Source organism: Pogoniulus pusillus, chromosome Z (assembly GCF_015220805.1).
Source record: "Pogoniulus pusillus isolate bPogPus1 chromosome Z, bPogPus1.pri, whole genome shotgun sequence".
Lineage (NCBI taxonomy): Eukaryota > Metazoa > Chordata > Aves > Piciformes > Lybiidae > Pogoniulus > Pogoniulus pusillus.
Window position 1 is genome coordinate 58,079,141 of NC_087309.1, and position 20,294 is coordinate 58,099,434.

The following is a 20,294-nucleotide window of genomic DNA, read 5'->3' on the forward strand; positions in this document are numbered from 1 at the left end:
GCATCACAGAACTTTTATGTGCATTAGCACTTTATGCACACCCAGAACTGCAGAAATCCTGCTTCAGATTAAATCCTGCTCTGTGGAGCGTAAAATGGGAGAGATTTTTTTTTTTTGCTCCAGTGCTAGAATGAGTGCTAGTTAGATGTTTTGGTGACAAACATCAATCCATCACAGTAAAACCGCAGAACAGAGATATGAGGCATAGCCCAGATAGCTAATTGTCTTTGTAGACAAAAAATGCAACAGAGCACTCAGGGAGATGAAAAAATTAACAAAGGATTATTAGATGGCTTCAGGTTCTTTTAAAAAGCAGACATGGAGAAACAAAAATAATATAATCTAGGGAATTGCAGCCTCTACTTCCCATAAAATGTGTTTATGATAAAACTCTGAGTCCAGTCCACCTAGAAAAATAATTACTAATTAGATCTTTATGTGCCTGATATCATAATAAATAGAAAGGCTATGTATGGTGTCTAAACTTAAAGTGTTGTTCAAAATGTATCTGTATGCCTCTGATGAAGAGTTTATTGCAGCATTTATTTCTATTGCAATTAAACAGAATCTTGTGGGGTGAAAAGCCTCATAGCAATGTGATTAGAATCAGGAAATAAATTATATTTTTATTCCATTCTCACATCTGCATAATTTATCCTGAGATCTATTTTAATGGTATTTACTGGGAGGAAAAAAGAACCATTAACCTTCTCATATTCTCATAGCGTAATATGTCTTTCAATAGCAAATTCTGGAAGGTAAGCAAACATATTGGAGGTAATTTATGCCCTTTCCTCCTCTCTTATTAAAAAGGTAATGGGGGATTAGCAAAACTACAATGAAAATATTTTCTACAAACCTCAGTATTAATATAAATTTTGATAGTTATTGAGTGAAATATGATATGTAATTAAAAAAAATAAATCTTGTTCTCTTCCTTCTCAGAAAAATTACAGTACAGTATAATTTGTGTATAACATACGTATTGACAAATGCAAATGCAGAACTAGCATTACTGCTAGACTGCCCTTCTGCTGGAAAACATTTTAACCATTATTATCTGTGTCAATGACAAATGTATTTAGGAAAATAGGATAAGGAACAAGACATTCAAATTCTGTGTAGCATAACCTCTTTTCCTTTCCAAAGTTTGTCAAAAAGGAACGAAATATTGAAGGTTTCCTTTGCCGATTTCAGTAATAAAGCCTTCTGTTATCTCTATTTCCTCCTTCTCCAAGGAGTTTCCATTTAATCCAATTTTGGAACAGGAGACCTTGGACCAGAATAGATGTGCTATAGATGGGGACATAGTTTGAGAGGACTTCTGAAAACATAAATCAAAGCCGTTATACTTCATAAGCATAAATAGGAACAATTGAATCTGAACCACCTAAAATCTCTGTATTTAAGGCAGAAATCCACCAATTTATTTAGCTAAAATAAGAACCATTATGTATCCCTTTCACAGATTGTTTCTGGCACAACGGTTTTTGGATTAGAAATGTTCCTTTTGGTATACAACCAGTGGAAAAGAGGGAGAGTGGTGAGAACTAATGGAAAGCTTCTGCACCAGGGAACAGTGAGACTTCGTTCGGATGCAGCTGTCTACATAACAAAGAAAGTAGTAGGATTAAAGGATTCAAGGTGATCACTGTTATTACTTTTTAAAGACAGTTTCTGCCATGGCATGCAAGCGCACTTTCAGCTGAAACTAATGACTACACAATGGTCATATTTATTCTATTGATGTAGACAATAAAAGGCTTTCAAAGTCTGGGACACATTCTCTACATTTTGTTTCAGCGAAGCATGCTCTCCAGTCCTGCTGGGTGCATTGTGCATATGTTCACAGATGCAGGTAAAAATGGTAGTTTTCTTGTACATAGTGGGCTGATTGAGTAGTAGGAATAACCCTGTACTTGAATAAGTGATGATTCTTTGGAATGTGTTCTATTTATACAAGGCTAAAGCTTTGAGTGTTTTTTTTTTTTTTTTTTTTTTTTTTTGTGTGTGTGTGTGTGTGTGGTTTGTTTGTTTGTTTGTTTGTTTTTCTTTTTCCCTGCTGGTGTTTGGGGGTTTTGTTTTGGTTTTGTTTGTTGTTATAGTTTTGTCTGTTTGCTGGTTTTGTTGGGAGGTTTCGGGTTTTGGTTTTGGTTTGTTTTAGTCTTTCCTTCTGCTTTTCTCTCCTGAAAAGAATCTTTAAAGCAAAATATGAGAACAACATGTTATCCACTGCAAAAATATTATTGGTTTAAATGTAACATCTTATCCTACTGTTTCTAATGGATGAACTTTATTTTAAGTTGACATAGAATTATTTCTCAATTAAGTTTTTCACTTTGGCTGTCCCAGGAAAATTAAAGAGAACAGTTCTTATGATCTAATGATGTATACATCTAAAGGCGCAGAAAATTAACTGATATAATGAAAAATATCTATTGAAATACAACTTATTGGGTTTTTTTTGTGGATAGCACAAGCAGAAAAGCTGAAAGACTGCTGGAAAGAACGATGACCTTTGAATTTACGAACACGTAATTCTGTTTGTTTAAAAAGAATACAAATGCATCATTTTTCACTTATGGGTATTTATCTTGCCCTTTAAAGGCCAGCTAGTGAGTGGAGTTAAAGTTCATACCTAAAATGAAATCTGAGTATTTAAGATGAGCCACACTTTTCCCCTAGCATTGATTTTTAACCGGAAAAGATTAGGACTCGACAACAACAACAAAAAGATTTGTAAGTATTCCCACACAAAGAAAAAGAAAAGAAGAAAAAAACAAAAACAGATTACAATGTGCACATAGGCACACATGCACGTATTTGATAGATAGTAGATGTTGACTTCAGTCTTTTACTACTTTCTGAACTCCATAAAGATAATTACAAGAGGAAGTACTGGATTCCAGTACAGATGTCTTGGGTTTTTGCTTTCAGATATAAGAAGTTCTTATATTTCCCAGTGTACTGCTTCAGTCAGAGTAACTACTTTAAAAGGAGCTTTCATTAAATATTTTAAAATATTAATAGCAGTAATAAAATGATATGTGCTTCTAGGAATAAACAGTCTGTCAATATATGCTAAAATGGAATATATAGATCTAAAAATTAAGTGTCCTACTGCTGAATACTGAAGGAATTTATTTAGAAGATTAAATTGTTTTCTCTAACTCAGTTATGAGACACAATGTTGATGTGAACTGCCCAACTTAATAAAAGCATGTAATAAATTTGTAATTGTGCAAAGAATTTTTGAAGTTTAAATGAAATTATAGATAAAAATACTATTTTAGGCAGGAAATGTGAACCATACATATGAATAAGCAAATGCTAACAATTTTGAATTTTATCTAATTCTGCAAACTATTTAGCTGAATGGGAAACTCTTAGCTCAATAATTAGTTGCACATCATTTAAGGCCATTCCACATTCAGTGCTTATTTAATTTGCTATCAGTACCAAATGCCAATGATCATTTTAATGCAATGTTGAGTATCATTTCTGCTGTGGTGTAGCATTTATTAAGCACCAGTACAAGGAGCCTTTTATCTTACAAGAATAGGGCTACTCACACTGTAGCAATCAAGACACCTGCATCCACTTCACCCACCGTAATGTGATCACAGCAGCACTAGGGAGCATGGAAACTGCACAGAAGCCAATTCACATGTAGAAGCACTATGCCTCTGCTCACAAGGCTTGTAAACTAACAAGTCCTGGCACTTCTCAGTGCTCAGCAGCTTAGGGGCAATGCTGCATAAGCATGCTATTTTGCTTTCTCCGGTTAAGCAAGTCAACCCATACATTTTAGAGGTGTTCAAGGCTGGGTTGGATGAGGCCTTGAGCAACTTATTCTAGTGGGAGGTGCCCCTGCCTATGGCGGGGGATTTGAACTCGATGGTATTTGAGGTCTCTTCCAACTTAAACCGTTCTATGATTCTATCTCTATATCATGCCCTTCCTAGTGTACACTTCAGCCAGTGCAGACATTTGTGGCACTGTGACCCACTTGGCACTGTAAATATGCCTATGCCTTTTTGCCTTTTTTCCCCCAGGTTCACCATGAAATATCCATTTACTTGAAGATGACTGACTTTACCTCTTTCAAGGAAAGATGTATCTTATTATCAGAAGTACTGACATTCAATGCTTTTATTAATTCATACTGACAGTAATAGGTATCTAATGTGTGGTTATTACAGCTGTTTGTTGTGGCAGGCCTGATGCCCCAGAAATAGGCCTATACATATAGTGACTTGCCCAGGCATGTTTTGTTCCTGTGGTAAACAAGGCACACACACTTAGCTTATGCCTGCCTTGTGTAAGGCCTATGCTTTTCCCAAATTTGGGTAAAGCAAGCCTATGGTTTCACCTAATATGGTCAAGCTTAGGTAATTGCCATTGTGACTGGCTACTCTGTGTCCAACAGTCCATTAATCTCAGTTCATATTGAGAAAAGAAATAAACAGGTAAACAGATTGTGGTCTGCCATTCCATTTGTGTCTGCTGTTGCCTGCTGTCATTGCTTACTGCCTTTTTGTTTGCCTGGAAACTCCACTGTTGTGAGTTTACCAGGCACAGGCTCTAAATGCCTCCATGTGATTGGCCGGCACAGACAGAGTGGCATTGTGCTAAGACTGCATGTCACAAGACATTCTGCCTACACCTGAAAGTCTTCTGCCAAGATGGGAAGTCTTCTGCCAAGTTGGAGATACACAGAGCATCCAGAGGAGCCAGGAGACAAGGTCAGTGATTGCCTGTCTCCTTTCCCACCACTCTGTGAAGCCTTGGAGGAATCATAAGCCTCAGTGGCTGACAAGTAACAGAATTCCCTGAAAGCATTTGGATACTGTCTGAACCTGCAATTAGTCCCACAAGTTGGGTAATAATATTTTGTGAGTAAATACTTAAAGCCTCTTTGTGATTCACCATTGCCTTCTGTCATAATCAGAAAGGAGCTACTTGAGTCCATCTAGTGGGAAGTGGTATATTGACTGCAAGCAGTATTTGGCTGCAAGAATCTTCTCTTTCAGTTCAGTTAATGTTTATATATTTTGCACATTATTACTAGATCCAGTTATCTGTAGAATGTTTCCATGACTGTGTGAAGAGCTGATTATTACTAAAATTAGCAGTAGAGGGTGGCAAGAGTTCTGAATATCAAAATTAATAAACAATATCAATTTTGGAAAAATATAATCTCACATTAATTGATGACTTTGTTGTGAATTGAGTTGAACCTGCTGCTGTTATTCATACTGTGCTGCAGTCATGCCAGCTTCAAACATGAAAGTGCTACCTGGAGCAAAGTATTATGGGGCTTGGGGTTCACACTGCAATATGAAAGGCTTCCTGTTCTGGTTGCTGCTTCTGGTTCCAGCTTCTTGGGTGTATTCTCTTTTCTCCAGGTATGGTGTTGGAAAGAGTGGGAGCTGAGCAGCTGCTGGTTTTGGCTTTCTGTTTTATGTTGGATTTTTCCTGTATTTCACTCTGGTTCTTCTGTAAATAGACTAAGCTAAGATAATCATGCATTTTATTATTAAATATGCATTATAAGTTATTAGATCAATTAGATTATTAGCTAAGTAATTACACATCATGGTTATGATATCTCATGTTATATTAAACTCTTATCTCTTTATTTCAAATCTGAGGTTTGTATGTTACTCTTGCCCTCATGTTGGGGGAATAATCAGGTTAGCCCTTGGACTAAACTATTCCAATAACTAAGTTCAAAATATTATTTTTAACCATCATATTATATCCTGTTTTCTAAAACAATGTGTGCATGTAAGGTGGAATAACTATGATGAAGGTGAGACATTCAACATAAATCTTTAAACTGAGGATCTTATTTGCTTAAACAAGCTTTGCTTGCAATAAATTAACTTTTCTGACAATAGAGGAGAATAGAGGAGTTTTAGTGGTTATTTAAAATTCTTATTGCTAAATGTTTCTAAATTACAGCAAGATATGTAAAAAAACCTTCAAGTATTGAACACATCTTTCACAGTTTACTGAAAAACTCTGCTTAAGAACACTGCATCCCTTGGAAATAAAAAAGAATAAAAAAGAAAAAGCCTCACCCCTCAGTCACTGAGTTTATCTCTTATGTATATAACTATAAATTAGATAGGCATTTCTCCCAGACATACTTTAACAAGTCTTTTAATGAATTATTAAAACAGTGTAGGGTGGGTTTTTTTTTTTGTTTGTTTTTTTCTCTCTCAATAAAATCTTCCTGAGATTCTTGTATCAGTAATTATAAAAGGTGAGAGCACATGAAGCATTTCATATGACAGGAAGACATGAATAATTTAGCGTAACAGTATCACAGTATCACAGTATCATCAGGGTTGGAAGAGACCTCACAGATCATCAAGTCCAATCCTTTACCACAGAGCTCAAGGCTAGACCATGGCACCAAGTGCCATGTCCAACCTTGCCTTGAAGTGCCCCAGGGACGGCGACTCCACCACCTCCCTGGGCAGCCCATTCCAGTGTCCAATGACTCTCTCAGTGAAGAACTTTCTCCTCACCTCAAGCCTAAATTTCCCCTGGCACAGCCTGAGGCTGTGTCCTCTCATTCTGGTGCTGGCCACCTGAGAGAAGAAAGCAACCTCCTTCTGGCCACAACCACCCCTCAGGTAGTTGTAGACAGCAATAAGGTCACCCCTGAGCCTCCTCTTCTCCAGGCTAAACAATCCCAGCTCCCTCAGCCTCTCCTCGTAGGGCTTGTGCTCAAGGCCTCTCCCCAGCCTCGTTGCCCTTCTCTGGACACGCTCAAGCATCTCAACATCCCTTTTAAACTGGGGGGGCCCAGAATTGAACACAATACTCAAGGTGTGGTCTAACCAGTGCTGAGTACAGGGGCAGAATGACCTCCCTGCTCCTGCTGACCACACCATTCCTGATGCAGGCCAGGATGCCACTGGCTCTCTTGGCCACATGGGCACACTGCTGGCTCATGTTCAGGCGGGTATCAATCAGCACCCCCAGATCCCTCTCTGTCTGACTGCTCTCCAGCCACTCCGACCCCAGCCTGTATCTCTGCATGGGGTTGTTGTGGCCAAAGTGCAGCACCCGGCACTTGGAGCTATTGAACCCCATCCCATTGGACTCTGCCCATCTGTCCAGGCAGTCAAGGTCCCGCTGCAGAGCCCTTCTGCCCTCCAACTCAGTCACATCTGCCCCCAGCTTGGTGTCATCTGCAAACTTGCTGATGACTGACTCCATGCCCTCATCCAGATCATCTATGAAGATGTTAAAGAGGATGGGGCCCATCACTGATCCCTGAGGGACACTACTAGTGACTGGCCACCAGCTGGATGTGGCGCCGTTCACCACCACTCTCTGGGTCTGGCCCTCCAGCCAGTTCCTAACCCAGCACAGAGTGTTGCCATCCAAGCCGTGGGCTGACAGCTTAGCCAGCAGTTTGCTGTGGGGGACAGTGTCAAAGGCCTTGCTGAAGTCCAGATAGACCACATCCACAGGCCTCCCCACATCCACCAAGCGGGTCACCTGATCATAGAAGGAGATCAGGTTAGAAAGGCAGGATCTGCCCTTCCTAAACCCATACTGGCTGGACCTGAGCCCTTTGCCATCCCTCAGGTGCGCTCTTATCACCCCCAAGATAACCTGTTCCGTCAGTTTCCCTGGCACTGAGGTCAGGCTGATGGGTCTGTAGTTCCCAGGTTCCTCCATCCGACCCTTCTTGTGGATGGGGACCACGTTGGCCACTTTCCAGTCTCCTGGGACCTCTCCAGTGAGCAGGACTGCTGGAAAATGATGGAGAGCGGCTTGGCCAGCTCAGCTGCCAGCTCTCTCAGCACCCTGGGATGGATCCCATCTGGTCCCATGGACTTGTGGGTGTCCAGATGGCTCAGCAGGTCCTGAACTAATTCCTCATGAATTTCCAGGCCAACACACCGCTCCCCAACCCCATCCCCCAGTTCAAGAGGCCACTTGCTTCCTCCTCCTCCCTCCTTACTGTTGAAAACTGAGGCGAAGAAGGCATTCAGGGCCTCAGCCTTTTCTACATCATCAGTTATAGTATTCCCCTCCTGATCCAGTAAGCAGTGGAGGCTCTTCTTGCCCTTCCTTTTAGCTTTGATAAATTTATAAAAGTGCTTTTTGTTATCCTTCACAGAAGTGGCCAGCCTAAGTTCTAGCTGGGCCTTAGCCTCTCTAATTTTTCTCCTGCATAATCTGGCTACCTCCTTAAACATGTCAGGAGAAGCCTTCCCCTCCTTCCAGAGGTGATACACCCTCTTTTTTTTCCCCAATTCCGTCAGGAGCTGTTTACTCATCCAGGCTGGTCGCCTTCCCCGCCGGCTCATCTTTCGGCACGTGGGAACTGCCAGCTCCTGTGCCTTCAAGAGCTCCTGTTTAAAGTAGGTCCAACCATCCTGGGCCCCTTTGTTCTCAAGGACTGCTGCCCAGGGGACATTGGAAATAAGTTCCTTGAGCAAATTGAAGTTTGCCCTCCGAAAGTCCACGGTGTAGGTTTTGTTGTAGTGCCTCCCTACCTCTCTGCATATTGAAAACTCCACTAACTCGTGATCACTACACCCCAGGCAGCCTCCCACTGTCACGTCTCCTACCAGCCCTTCTCTGTTGGACAGCAGCAGGTCAAGCTGAGCTTGACCCCTAGTAGGCTCACTTAACAGCTGGGACATGAAGCTGTCCTCCATGCACTCTAGAAATCTCCTGGACTGCCTCCTCTCTCTTGAATTAAGTTCCCAGCAGATATCTGGCAGGTTAAAGTCACCCACAAGGACAAGATCTGATCTTGAGACAGCCTCCAGCTGTTTGTAAAATATCTCATCTGTTTCTTCATCCTGGTTGGGTGGTCTATAACAGACTCCAACCAGGATGTCAGATTTATTAGTCCTCCCTCTGATTTTAACCCACAAGCTCTCAACCCCTTCATCCCTCACCTCAAGCTCAGTGGCATGGAGTGACTCCCTAATATACAGAGCCACCCCTCCTCCTCTTCTCCCTTGCCTATCTCTCCTGAAGAGGTTATATACCCCCAGTATAGCAGCCCAGTCATGCCTGTCATCCCACCAAGTTTCTGAAATGGCAAGTACATCATAGTCACCCTGGTGGACCAGGACTTCCAATTCTTCCTGCTTGTTACCCAAGCTGCGTGCATTGGTGTAGATGCACTTCAGCTGGGCTCTCGATTCCCCAATTGTCTCTAGTTTCCTTCCCACTCTCTCCTCCTCAGAGAGAGTAATTTCCTCACCCACCCCCTTCAGACCTAGTTTAAAGCCCGCCAAATGAGCCCTGCCAACTCCATTGCCAGGATTCTCCTGCCCCTCCTAGACAATTGCACCCCATCATGATCAAGTAAGTCCGGTGCAGTAAAAGTTCCCCCGTGGTCAAAGAACCCAAAATGTCGCCGCTGGCACCATCCCTTGAGCCATTTATTGATATCGTAGGTTCTGCTGTTCCTCTCTGTGAACTCCCCTGCCACAGAGGGAACTGAGCAGAACACCACCTGCGCTCCCACCCCATCTATCAATTTCCCCAGGGCCTTAAATTCCTTTTTGATTGCCCTGGTATCCCTCTTTTCAATTTCATCCCTGCCAGCCTGTATTACCAGCAAGGGCCATATTAGGTTAGGGATTCTCCTGGTTATGTCCCTAACCCGGGCACCAGGAAGGGAGCAGACCTCCCTGTGAGAGGGGTCGGGACGACAAATGGGTCCCTCTGTCCCCCTCAAGACAGAATCTCCAACAACTATAACCCTTCTCTTTTTTTTGTTTTTTTGTGGAGCTAGTCACCACAGTTGGTGGCGACTGCTCCACCCTAGGCAATGACACAGTTGGATGCTCCTCATCCTGTAGATCAGGATCTTTATGTAGTCCTCCACATTCTGTGTGGATGATAAACATATTAAATCTGTACGGCCTGAGGACATTGGATTGCCAAATAGTGGATTTTAGTAATGAATCATTTTCAGCAGAAATTGACTGATGTCCCAGAGGAGCATTTTGCACAATTTTTCTCACATTTACATTTGCGTAGCACTCCAAGTGGAGTCTCTGCAAGGCATTCTTAATGGTTTAAATACTTCCTTGCTTCTTCTGAAGACATTTCACATGATCTGTACTAGCAACTCATTAAACTTTTCATATTTACAACACCTCGGCATACATGGTATTTATGACCAAACAGAAATTCCTGCCCTCTTCAATTAATTTGATGCAAAACCTTTTGGCCCAGAACAAATTCAAAATCTTAAAAAGAGTGAATGATTTTTCTTCTCTTGTTACTAGGTTCTGTATCATAGGGTTGAAACTCTGCTGTCCTACATCAAGCAGACACTGCTTAGTAAAGAAATATTTAGTGATGTACTGCTTATTAATCACAGATAGCTTGCTTCAGTGAACATTTTATTTCACAAAAAGTGGGACAAAATGGCTACAGGCAGAAAAAAATAGATCTCTCTGTGAAGAAATAGTAAAATTTGTGTTAAAATATATTATTAAGCAGCCTAATAATAATCAGTTTGATTGCTGAGAAGTCAGATGAACTAATGTCTGTTATTAAATCAGGATTAAAAAATAGCCCAATAGCAGTAGCCAACCAAGGGAAACAATAAGCTAAAACTTTAAGCATTTTATTAAGATACAGAGTGCCCACAGCAAGAGAACAGGACTCAAACCATTAATTGCTAGTGTCTAGGCCATAATTTGTTTTTAAGTCCCCACAAGTTTAATCCATCCAAAAAAGAAAATAGCATATTAATGACAGGTTTAATAAAATTGGTATGGAATCAATCCCAAACATTTTCACATTCACAGCCTCAGCTAATTTCTTGTCTTGTAAACACAAAAGTAACATGTCTATGTAATTCGGAACCACTGGGATGTTCATTTTGTCTTGTAATTATGCAATCAGTGCTGATATTCCTCAAATAGAGTTAATATTCATCTCCAGATTTCCAGATGTGCTGTCATATTTTCATCTGGTGAAAAAAATAGTGAAATTCAAATCTAGATATTCACAGTAATGAAAGTTACACATCCATAGCTGATGGAAAACCAGAGCAATTCTTATTCTTCCTGGAATTCAGTTCTACTTCTATGCAAATGAAAAGAGTTCACCTTGAATTTAAATGTGTGTAAGGAGCATGACCCATCCCTTGGATGCATGCTTATATACCTAGAACTCAGTAATGAGAGCTAAGATCGCTGAGGAAACAAGCTCTTGTGCCTTTCCACAACCCACAGACATAAAAAGGTTTTAATTATGTAAATACTCATGCACTACTTTCGATACAGTGTAGTGAACTAATCAATTACACAAGAAAGGGCACAATTTGCTGTTTGTTTTTATTCTTGAATACTTATCTCTATTTTAATTGACTTAATGGCCTTTTCCAAACTATTTTTTAACGTGATAAATCACAAAACCATACCTTTTAATAAATCAGTTGGAAGTATTTTCCTCCCCAATGTCCAAGTAATAATCCCTTTCTGTGAATATCAGGGGATGAGGGAGCTAACATCACTTCTGCAGGATGGTGGTAATGTTTACAGAATCTTTTTCAATATTGGATTTCCATTAACCATCTAGTTAAAGACAGAGGGAATAAAATGCTGTACACTTTTAAGTCTAAAAAATATTACTGCATGATTTTAAAAGAAAAATAATAATCAGAATTTTATTGTTATAGCAAACACTAAATAAATGTTTTTATTAGTTCATTGTAAGAGAGTTCCATTAATTCACCTCATGGAAAACAACAATGCAAGAATATCTCCAGAAGATTAAAGCTTATAATTCCAAAGTATTTTATACAAAGATGTTTGTACTCTTATTATTTATGAGGGTAATTAGTATACAAACTTTCTCATAGTTAGGAAAAGACTAAAGCATTCATGAAGTTTAAGCACACTTCTGCAAATCTTTTTAGCTGAACTGGGAAGATAATTCTTGCTTGGATTTCCCACTGTTTATTTTTATTGCTTAGTTTTTGATGATTATTTTTTTAAACAGGAAAAAAATAAGTTGCCCTGCTCCAATAGGTCCAGAATAAAATAAACCCAACCAACCAACCAAAAAACCCCACCCTATCATCTTTGACTATGCATGAAACTTCCACTGAACTGTAGCAAATCAAGTAGCATGCTTTATAAGTAGAGAAACTATGTGAAGAAATTTTCCTGTTTGGTAACTTCCAGATATCTCACTGCTGTAATTCTTGGAGCCTAATAACTTCTCTTCTACATCTATAAACTTGCTTAATGAAGTTCTTAATGTGAAGATACTAAGTAAGTAACATAAAATGGTAAGACTAATTTTATTCTCTGAAATATCTTATGACAAGTTTATGAACCAGTGAGTAACCTTTTCCTCTAACCTTTTCCAAAATATTGTCATTTTTTTTCCAAGTCAAAAAGGACATATGACTCATCAAGGTTAAAATAGTTATGCTAATTTCCTTTATTACTGTCCAGAGGTGTAATATGCTTCAAACATCAATTCATTTAAATAGATGTCCATGGAATATATTTTCCAATAATAGTTTCATTTATAAAATAAAAATGACTTATTCTAAAGAAAATAAGAACAACTTTAATTTGTTTTTCCTATTAATATTTATGGTGTGTTAAAGACATCCTATAGTCTTGAATTACAAACTTTTATACTGAATATTCTTGATATAATACAGCAACAAATGTTGATTTAGATTAATAAGCAGTTTGGATGGTGTTTTCAATTCTATGCTTTCAGTGGTGTACTCTATCTGTATGACACCACTTTATAAGTCAGAGTTTTTCATTATTATCACTCATTTTACCATTAAATATTCTTCCTGCTTTTGTTGCTGACTTAGTTCCAGTTAGTGGTGATAAAGAGATTTTCAGTAAAAGTCCCAAGACTCGGAAAGACCAGAGAAGTTTAGTATTCATCAGTATGCCACTAAATATTTCTAATCATTTATGTTCTCTCAAGGTAGATACCCAAGAAGTTTAGAAAAATATATTTTTATGATTACATTTACTTTGAAACTCTGACAGTGTGTTTTGATTGACAGATTAATATTGAAGCTTCTGATTTATTAGTAATTTATGGTGTATGTCTCCACACCTTTTATTTTTTGTTTGTTTGGTTTGGTTTTGTTGGTTCTTTTTGTGGTTTTGTTTAGTTTGCTTTGTTGTTATTGGGTTTTTTTTTTTTTTTTGGTGGTGATTTTAACAACTGTTGTTATGCTTTACAAAAGCTAGATTTTTTTTTAAATTGGGAATAGCACAATAATAAGCCTCGTAAAAAAGCTCCTATAAAAATCACTGTCCTTGCTTGCTGATTCCTGTATAGTTGAGATTTTCTATAACATTCTTATGATTTCTGGATTTGTTTGTATGTTTCTCTTCCTAGGACTTGGGCACTTATGTTTAAATCTAAATCTCAACCAGACAAGATAGAGTGCTTCTTAACTTACTCTTTCCATAATACTTTGTGCTATGTTACAGGAGAGGAAAAACGTGTACTGCAAACCTGTCTGGTTTTATAATATCCACCTCTTTCATAAAGATTCAGTGTTTAAGTATGCTCATTTCTGCATCAGAATATGAATGTTTTAATGTATAAAAGGGAAGTAGAAACACATTACTTAGAGAATCAAAGTTTCCTGAGATTTCAACAGTGCTTTATGAACAAATTTGGGATATGCTTTCTTAAGATTGAACAATTTTTCATGGAGCAACCTAAAACAAATTACTTCATGATATTATTTATATTTAAAAAACACACACCCCACAATTAGAGATTTCATCGGATAAATATATCTGGTTATACATTAGATTTTAGATATTTTTCATAATTCATTTGTAGTGGAAATATCAGTTCCTTTGTAGTGTATATTTTTTTGCTTTATCCTTACTGAATATAGACTTTGAGTGTTTTCCTCATTGTAAGATTTTTTTTTTTTTGTCTTATGGCTGTTAAAAAATCAAAGGCTACTGCACTTTAGACATCTCAGTGTCCTTTGATCTCCATAATAAGCTTCTTCCTCCATAATATGCACTTTACTATAATTAAATTGCAAGCACTCAAGATCAGGCGCAGAGAGGAAATAACTGCTTCTGGAATTAACAGAGAGTCTTGCAGAACAAACAAAAAGTTGGCCCACAGTCATCCTGAGACTGAGCTTCAGTTTACTGCACTGGCATAAACGTTATTTAAAATTTGTTTGGTAATATTGTTTAATTTGCCTTAAAGATTAAAATGTTATTTGTAAATATGTTTCCCTTTAATATTTAGCCACAAACAGTCTTTCACTGAGATTCTCGCTCTTGTAAAAACACGTTGTCCTGCATTGCCCTGTAGACTATTTAATAATCAGACTTCTGTTAAAAGCTATAAATGTTTCTAAGCAACCACAACCCACTTTAAATATGCTAGTCAATTAACTCTAGACATCATCTTCCAGTGTTTGTCTCTATTCTTTCTTTCCTAGTTGAAACATAAAGAGACACACAGAGAAAGAGAGAAGAAATTTTAAAATAATTGCTAGTATTAATCAAGGTTCATGCTATTAAGTAGCACCTCATGTGGGTAAACACAGCCTTTGGACAGTGATGTGTGGGCTCATCAGTTCTTTGTCTACATAGAAGCCAAAAAAGAACAGAAACTTATGTAGCTAATGCCAGTAGGGAAAGTGAAAACAAAAAAACAAGATAAGATTTGGTGTGTTTTAATACTGTGATTCTTTCCACAGAAAACCAAATTAAAAGTGTGTCTCCATAAAATAAACTCAGTTCCTGCATATTTTTTTAAGAGAAAAAAATTAAAGATTTATTTTTCTGTTAAAGAGTTAAATATTGGTCAGATTTTGGACACAAAGAAGTGTGTTAGTGTTGTGAAAGGCCAAAACAGGACAAATTACACCTAAACATGTCCTGGCTTGCCCAGACATGTTTTCTGCTCTCCTTCCTTCTGCTGGTGTGGGAAGCAACCATGGGAAAGGAAGACAAAAGGCCCAGTGCCTTCCAGTCTCCTTCATGTGCGTGCACATTTACACACTTGTGCTCTTCCCTAAAAGGTAAAAGTAAGCCCTGATTTTACCTAATGTGGTGAAGTCTGGCTAACTGTCATTCTGATTGGCTGATATGTGGCCAAAGAACCATTGGATTTGGGCCGTATTGATGAAAAGAGATGAGTAGATAACACAATATGATTCTGCCTTAATGTGCTCTCTTCTTCTGACAGTGCCTCTGCCTCTCTGCTGTGGCATCATGCCATGCTCTGCAGCATGATGTATGCTACGCTATAAGCTAGCCCTGCTGCATAATAACAAGCCCTGATGTGGTGTCCATCTGGAAACTACTTCATGTTTACCAGGAACAGGCCTTAGGTGCCTTCACATGATAGGCTTGCTTAGCCAGCATGACATATTGCTAAGACTGCACATCTGCAAGGTTTCTGCCTACACCTGCACCTCTGTGCCAAGTCTGAAGCCAAAAGGAACTAGGATCAGGTCAGCATCCCTGTAAAGAGCCTGGGAAGAACTAGAAACCAAGATGGCTGTCAAGATAGCAACAGAACTCCCTGCAAGTGTTTGAGTACTGTCTGGAAACTGTAGTTAGTCCCAGGAATCTGGAGATACAATTTTTGTGAGTAAATACTCAAAAGCTTCTTTAGCAAAACTCTGAAAATTCTCTTTATACCAAGTGCCTTCTGACATAAGCAGAAAGGAGATTCTCAAGTCCCTCTAGTAGGCAAGTGTTACAACTGACTACAAAACCCTCCTTTCCAGTTCAACTGAGTTTAACGTTTGTTGTATTATTGTTAGTTATTTATTAAGTGTTCTAGATTCTGTTATTCTTTTGTGTAGTATTTTGATGACTGTGTAAATAACCTGATGTTATTTAAAATTACTGGGCGGGTGGCAGGAGTTCCGAATATAAAAATTAATAAACAATATTCATTCTGGAAACATCCTATCTCACATTCACTAATACCCTCCAGTACATTTAGGTAACTTTTTTTCTTGTTAAAGTACCCTGCTTTTTTTCCACTCTCTTTCTCTTTCTCTCTCTCGTGTTCGTAAGTCTCATTTTATTTCTGGAGCCACAACAACCTTTGTTGCTTGTTGAGTTCATTTTTAATTCTTGTCAAATGTTTCCCACTGTATAATTTTGTGAAGACATCTTAGTGTAGACATCTCAGTGAGAAATGCATGAGAAGAAAACATTGATGTTCTCACAGTCAAGTCTGGTATTTAAGAATAACTCCCTTCATTGTGGCCTATACAAAACATAGTTTATGCTTTCTTTGAAGACTCAATACAATTTAACTGAGAATAGATCCTGCTGAAACTTAATACTTTATAGCAAGTGTTTTCTGAGCTTTGTTCTGCACATCATCTTGACCAATGTAACTGTACTTCTGAGATGAACCATCTAATTCCTAATGGAAATTAACGACCTACAAATTGTGAGTCCTTGTGATACCAGGAGTGTTTTCCTCAGGGAGCATTACTTCACATTTACTGCATGCTGAAATTCATATGTCAATTTACTTTCCAGTCACTTGGAAATCTTAGGATTCTTCTGTCTTTTTCCACAATGAAGCCAACATTTTTACTGTTCTAAAAAGCTCTGTATCTCTGGAGTAGTATGTTGAATTATTTTTTCATCACAGGTCTGCTATCAATGTGTTAAACAAAATGGGTCAATACATTAAACTTGAATACTGTCCTTGAATAAAGAAATAACTTAGCTCTTTCATGATACTATCAACAACTATATCTGCTTCATAGCCAGGTCAGTGAATATCCTGCTTTATTTACCATAATGAGATAGGTCAGGTTGTATGTGCCTAACCATCTTATTACCTTATACAAAATACATAACAAGAGTATTAAATGTTTAAATATTTTTTTTAAAATACAGCCATAGCTTGTAGAATACTTCCTTACAAGAAAAAGCTAATTGCCTTCCAATCTTACTTTGCCTCTACAGGTGAGTATTATCCACTGTGCAGCCTACAGAAAGACCGTAAGTGTAGAATCATACAATCAATGAATCAACCAGGTTGGAAGAAACCTGCAAGATCATCCAGTCCAACCTAGCACCCAGCCTTATTCAATTAACTAGACCATGGCACTAAGTGCCGCATGCAGTCTTTTCTTGAACACCTCCAGGGATGGTGACTGCACCACCTCCCTGGGCAGCCCATTTCAATGGCAAATCACTCTCTCTGTGAACAACTTCTTCCTGACACCCAGCCTACACCTTCCCTGGCACACCTTGGGACTGTATCTCCTTGTTCTGTTACTGGTTGCCTGGGAGAAGAGGCCAACCCCCACTTGGCTACAACCTCCCTTCAGGTAGTTGTAGACAGCAATGAGATCACCCCTGAACCTCTTCTTCTCCAAGCTAAACAACCCCAGCTCCCTCAGCCCCTCCTCACAGGGCTGTGTTCCAGGGCTCACACCAGCTTAGTTGCCCTTCTCTGGACACCTGCCAGATTGGCCACAAGATTCTCTTTACTGAATAATAAATTTTTGTTATATTGTTGCTGGTTATTTCTTAAGTGTTCTAGAGTCCCTGCTTATTTCCCTCTGTGTAATACTTTCCATGACCATGCAAAACTTTCCATGCCTGTGCAAAGAACCTATTACTATTAAGCCTGATCTGTGGCAAGATTGCTAAATATAAAAATTGATAGGCAATATTAATTTTGGAATAGATCCTGCCCATATTGTTACCAGGTTTTAAGCAGTATTGTTATACCAAAAAATCACAAATGTTACTATGAAGTAATAGCCTGGGAAAGAACAGTGAATTTATTCTAATGAGGAAGTAAAGGTGCTGGAGAGAATTATATAATAACACACTCTTTCTTTGACATTCACCGTCTATAATATATTGCACAGTACCTGTCATTCCACTGGTCACCACAAAAGTACTCAGTAGCCTTTCTGGTTACTGCTGTTACTTACCCAATATGTTCCCTAAATTTCTCATTTTTCATAGCACAAATCAGAAATCACACCATAGAAGATTGTTTTTCATTCCAGTATTGCAAAATCTGAACTATGATCTCACTTCTGCACCTTAGGAGATAACAATAGCTTATTACACAATCGTCTGATGAAGCATTATGGTTTCTTTCCTGACTAGAAGAATCTCTTGGAATTTCAGAAGTGATAAATTTTCTCTGACACATTAAATATTGCCAAATGGATGGTAGTTTATGGTTTTCTGTTATAAACTTGAATGAAAAGAAGCCATAGGCCTTTTAGAAAATAATAACTAAGATTGCATCTGTAGGAATGAACACTTAGAAAGGAAGTATATATGAAGTCTTACTTTGAATTTTTGTAGAGTTTGTTATTGTCCACTGAATTTCTCACCTAAGTAAAAAGAAAGGGGCAGAATGAAACTTTGTGAAAAGTACAGTATATTATTCTATCAGAAAATTTAAGATAAAAGTAAGATTTATTTTTGAAATTTGAACCCAAATGAAGGGAACATTCTATGTATTGAGTGTTCTATCTCTAGGAACAAAAAGTACTATACAATTTGAAAGAACATACTGTCTGTGATTTTAATCTATGTAACAGTAGATCCATATAATACGAAGACAGCAGAAAAAATATCCTTCAAATTATGACTTGTAAAATGAAAAACTTAATCCTTTTCAATGCCTCAAAATGCATATTCATTGTCTTAGTCTGAAGGAAAATACATATTTTTTGTAAACTTGATGCTTAGAATATATCAAATACTGCGCTAGTCTTTGCAGGCAAAAAATACATAGGTAAGAACAGTTGTAGAATAAGGAACGTGATCCAATACTCAGTTAATGTGATGAAAAATTGTGGAGTGACTTCCTCTATGGGATCTGGAAGCAACCTGGAAGGAGATTTACCCTTCAAAGCTTGTACACCTTTCTATTACACAGCTACATTTATTTCCACGAGACTTAATAATTACACAGGATTTGTCAGGTTCCAGACATAGAAACATAACACCTTTAGTTTAAATTGAAGTTCCGTGTTCTGAATTGCAATTGAAGGTTTTATAATTCATACTATATTCTTTATTGAATAAAAGGCAGTTGCAGAACTATTCTCCATCATTTTTGGTAGAGAAACAGAGATGGTAGTTTTGGATGATTTTGCAAGTGCCACAGACAGGTATTTACGCTGGTTGGAAATCTTGATTGCATTTTGTGCATCTTCTCCAGACTCTTCACTGCCTTTTTGACCAACTTGCCCCACACCTTAATGTGTTTCTTGTAGTAAGTGGCCAGAAAACTGAATGCTGTAGTCAACAACTACACTCATTAGTGTAGCGTTGCTGGTCCTTCTTGTCACAGGTCACTATTCCTGATACAGGCCAGGATGTCATTGGCCTTCTTCCATATTCTGCCCACATTGCTAGCCAAAGAAGAATGAACAGAAGAGTGAAGCTAAAGCCAGTTTTCATTTGCTTTATGCAACTGTAACAGCAGACACAAAAATGGAAGGAAAGCAATCAAGAGGAGTAAATCTAAGCATCTGTTGTCTGTGAAGCAGATGCTTCAGGGCTCAAGAGGAGATGTTGCAACCATCAACATATTTTTTTGTTCTGTTTTGTTTCTCGCAGTTGCAGTTTTGATGGAAGGTTCTGTGCCAGGGCAAGCTCAACAGAATTGCTTCATTGGTGATTCAGTATAATCTGTCCCTGGATCTAACTCTGGTTCACAGATCTGAAAGAAATTTTGATTTTATGTCTTCACAGTACTTTTACTGTATTTTTTGGGACATCTAAGGGAATAATATTTTAAACTGATATTGCCATCTATTCTGAATAGATTCTACTAATTTTTATTATTTTGATGGAGAAGAGTTAAAATGTTAACAATACACCTAAGTAATTTTTTTGGGCGGTATATTACCTGTTCAGAAAGCATGTTAGCATAGCTCTTCATTTCATTGCAGATTCTGTCCTCTCACCACATGCTTCCAGATGCTTTAGCAAAGTGTGTCATAAATGGTAGTTCCCATTTAAGGATAAAAACTAGTGCTATTTACTTCTTTAGCTATTCCTTTCATTAGTATGCTCAATAAAAGAGAGAAAAAAGTCGACCTCCAAAATGCTTTCCAACCTCTAACTTGAAGGAAACGTTTTGAAAATACTTAGATGAATGAACAACTTTTCATATGCGAATAGTGAAAGTGCAGTTCTACTGACAGGGTGAGAGATATAAATTATACATGATTTAGCTCTTCAGTAACCATTCAATACAGGTGACCAACTGAGTGTTAAATATATTGAGCAAGG

At 38.2% G+C, this 20,294-nt stretch overlaps 1 protein-coding gene across 46 annotated transcripts in view; it reads right to left on the reverse strand.

The window, feature by feature from the left end:
• PTPRD (protein tyrosine phosphatase receptor type D) overlaps positions 1-20,294 on the reverse strand; it is a 1,747,466-nt gene that overhangs the window by 600,552 nt on the left and 1,126,620 nt on the right. For 45 of the 46 annotated variants that reach the window (XM_064140351.1, XM_064140349.1, XM_064140348.1 and 42 more), the window contains one exon: positions 18,336-18,379. The exons of the other annotated variant lie outside the window; for it this stretch is intronic. The gene's annotated coding sequence lies outside the window, so the exon portion shown is untranslated. The remainder of the gene's footprint in view (positions 1-18,335; positions 18,380-20,294) is intronic. 46 annotated transcript variants of the gene reach the window in all.